This window comes from Aplysia californica, unplaced genomic scaffold (genome assembly GCF_000002075.1).
Source record: "Aplysia californica isolate F4 #8 unplaced genomic scaffold, AplCal3.0 scaffold00045, whole genome shotgun sequence".
Classification (NCBI taxonomy): Eukaryota; Metazoa; Mollusca; class Gastropoda; order Aplysiida; family Aplysiidae; genus Aplysia; species Aplysia californica.
Genome location: NW_004797315.1, coordinates 1,566,559 through 1,570,154, shown reverse-complemented (window position 1 = coordinate 1,570,154; position 3,596 = coordinate 1,566,559). Strand labels below are relative to the sequence as shown.

At 38.7% G+C, this 3,596-nt stretch overlaps 1 long non-coding RNA gene across 1 annotated transcript in view; it reads right to left on the bottom strand.

Moving 5' to 3' along the window:
- Window positions 1-788: 788 nt before the first annotated feature.
- Window positions 789-3,596, bottom strand: part of LOC101850631 — a 4,865-nt gene continuing 2,057 nt past the window's right edge. Inside the window, exons 2-4 of the long non-coding RNA XR_220168.3 lie at window positions 3,430-3,570; window positions 1,668-1,787; window positions 789-1,083 (exon numbers count right to left, since the gene is read on the bottom strand). This is a non-coding gene — a long non-coding RNA (uncharacterized LOC101850631). The remainder of the gene's footprint in view (window positions 1,084-1,667; window positions 1,788-3,429; window positions 3,571-3,596) is intronic.

Below are 3,596 nucleotides of genomic sequence, written 5' to 3'. Positions count from 1 at the left end.
GGTTTTCGTCGAAAGATTCTTTAAAATATTCTCCAGATCATGGTGCTCTTCGTTTTTTGTTTTGAGACAGTTTTGCTGCCAAAAGCTAAATTTCTTTATTTCGCGGATCGCTTTCGTAGGCCGACGCTTCTGTCTCTGTAATTTTAGAAAATCCGCCAGGTTTGTTTATTTCAAGTCGTAGCCTACTTCCGTTCGATACTATCGCGCATAGTCGCGCAATACTGAGCACTATTTTAAGTGTACGACCCGTATAGATCTAGCCTCGTGGTTTTTTTTTTACTTGGTGCTAAATTCGACTGTTTGGCAACTTGGAAACACATGACAGGAGTCACTTTTCTCTAAATATTTATTGCTCCATTCCAGTAGAGTGTAAATATAGTAGGCCAATGACTTTCAGTTGATGTTAATGCACCGATCATTCCTTTCATCGAAAGGGGGCCCAGCTAGTATATATATATATATTTATATATATATATATATATATATATATATATATATATATATATATATATATATATATATATATATGGAAAGAATTAAGACACAAAGAAATTTAAAAAAACACAAAGAAAGCAGACACAGTACGTAGCTTAAATAACTTAAAAGGGAGACGTATTCTCGGCAGACGAGGTTTTATTCTCAACATTTTCAAACAAAAATTTTAATGTAACGATACTGATAATTAAACACTTAAAAGATTGAATTGACGAAACTGGTTTGGGGGGGGGGGGCGGGAGGGCGAGGGTAGGGGGCTAGGGGGGGGGGGGTTTGTTTGGTTTTTTCTCTTCTTTTTAATAGCGTCTTGACGTAATTCAGTTCGTTAGCAAGGAAACATTTGCCCAGACAGAAATTTAATGTGCTCTATGCGTTTTGTCTTTTGATTTCCAACTGTAGATCACAAACTACATTAAAGACGATACACTGAGAAACAGTTTCCAACTTAATTCCACCTCCCACCCTTTCAAATTCCCATTTTTTTTCCAAACAGTTATTCCCCCAAACTTTTGCAAAGTTATAAACACGCTTGTTTCCATGATTTGCATCGGCTGCCGAGAAGTTCTTTTGTGGTCTTCAGAGGATTATCTAGGGAGGAAAGAAACACTTATTATGTTTGGTTACAAATTATCACATAAAGCAATTTGGATTCACAGACAGACAGACAGACAGACAGACAGACAGACAGACAGACAGACAGACAGACAGATAGACAGAAAAATAGATAGATAGATAGATATGGGGGCCCTCGTGGTCTAGAGGTTATGGAGTTTGCCTCTCATTCAATAGGTCCCGGGTTGGAAACCTGACAGCAACGGAACATTTTCTACTCCGGAGAGTATAGTGCATGTGTTCTGCTTTTTAACGATCAATCTTGCTAAACTCTTCAGTTCGATATGTTAATTTTAATTTTAATTTCTTTACACTTTTGATACCTAGCATTGTATCATTCTTGTGAGCTCTTCAGTTTCGTTTGTTAATTTTAATTCTAATTTTCATATTTTTACACTTTTGAAAATATATGTGAATGTTACTTGATGTGAGTAAAATGATATGCATGGATTACCGCGCAATTATATGATCGTTAAAACGCGCTAAGTTTGCACCGATCGGAAAATTGCGCGGAACACATGCACAGGTGTTAAGCAACTATAATTCGCTCCAGAACCAACCTGAGAAGGCACAGGCATGCCTCAGTCAGCCAGGGCACCCTACTTCTTGCCCTTATAGGCTGAGTTGGTTGGGTTCATTTGGTTGGAGTGATTGTTCAGATCAGACCTTGTTCCAGTTCCCTGTCAACACAAGAGAAAGACGTTAAACCTCCATTAATTAATTAGAAATAATAAAAAGACAGCAATTTGACTGCTTTTCTCTTATCAATTGTCAAGGGACAAAAAGTGTAGACTTAATGATGGGTACTCTCGTGATCCAGAGGTTACTGTGTTCGCCTCTCATTCAATAGAATCAATAGGTTCGAATACGGACAGCGACGGAAACTTTTTTTCCTAACATTTTCTCTTTTTACCTCCTTCTCTGCTCTCTAACAATGTTCTGTCGTTTACTTTCGTCTCTACTTTCTGCCCCCCACCCCTCACCTCCTTTCCCCCCTCCTCTGGGCTACTGACTCATTCTGCAGCCTTTCTGCTGCTACTCCTTGGCTCTTCTTACTGCTGTCTTTCAGCCACACCCCTAATCTTATGGTAGGTAAGATCTAATACCTAGCTTTCTCGGATTTAAAGGCCAAAATCTCCGAGGTCCCGTGTACAAGTTAGGCATGTTTAATATTACTTGACGGTCCAGAATCGATGAAAGTGGGCTTCGGCCGCCACCCGGGCAAAATTCAAAATTGCTTTCTAACTGAAAAGTTTAATGTTTAACGTGTCCTGCGCGCTCAAATGACCTTATGCAGTTGTGAGCATCGTAAAAAATTAACAACAACCACCCCCCCTTCCACCAGCCCCCCCCCAAACCCAAACCGCCCCCCACAAACCCCCCCCCCCACAAAAAAACACCACCAAACGACCTAATGACGAGAAGAGACTGAGAGTATGACCCACTATATCAATATGTTACAGGATAACTTACAAGCTTAATTAAAAAAAAATAAAAAATTCATGTACAAGTGTGTATGTCTATAATTAGGCTAATATTCGCATAATTTTATATCATGACGCATATTATTATTATATGAATACCCGGTATGAAAAAACAAACATGAACTTATAATGTTGTTGAGTGCTCGACATTGTAGGCCTAGCCTACATGTTCGTTCACTGACCACTGTGAAGTTCTGAAACTATAGTGCTATCAAAAATAATATGTGGCTCAACTGATCCTCAAATATCTCTTTTAACTGGTGAATCAGTGCCCCCATACTTTGCACAGCAGTTTGGATCAATTTGCCTTAACTAAATCATAATTTTTCCTCAACAGTTGGGGCCGGATTAAAAAACTTTTCTTCATAAATTAACATAAAATACTTGAAAATCTCCGTCACACGTAAAATGAGATTGTTCACAGCACTTCCCGCTTCTCACACACATTTTTATTACGCATATTCCTACGTCACAGCTCACCAACGACACTTTTTAATGGTAAAACTTATTACAAGAAATAGATTTTATAGTGAACACGAAAACATGACGGACTTCTTTTAAAAGCAATATTGCCCCAACTGAAAACATTAACAAAATTGTAGAAACCACCCACTTGGATTTTCAAATTAGTTTATTGTATTTATTAAGGAATTTTCAAGAATACAGCTACCAGATGTTTAAAAAAAAAACTTATCTATTTAGACAAATTAATACAAGTCACCGTGTACAAAAATTGGAGAACCTATGTTCGATAGTTGGGGAGATATTAAAATTTGACAAGTTGTGCGACGAATTTTGACCGCACTATAATCGACGATGTAGTCGTGTAATGACCCACCTGGTAGGAAGAGCTATGGCCTTTGTACTCCCCATGGTTGGGGTTGCACTGGTTTCCGTGGTTGTTAAGGTCAGCTCTTGTTCCAGTGCCTGTGTAGGAACCACCTGTAGTCTGTTGACCCTGGGATCCTTTGCCCGACATCTGTCAGAAATTCAAAATCAACAGCC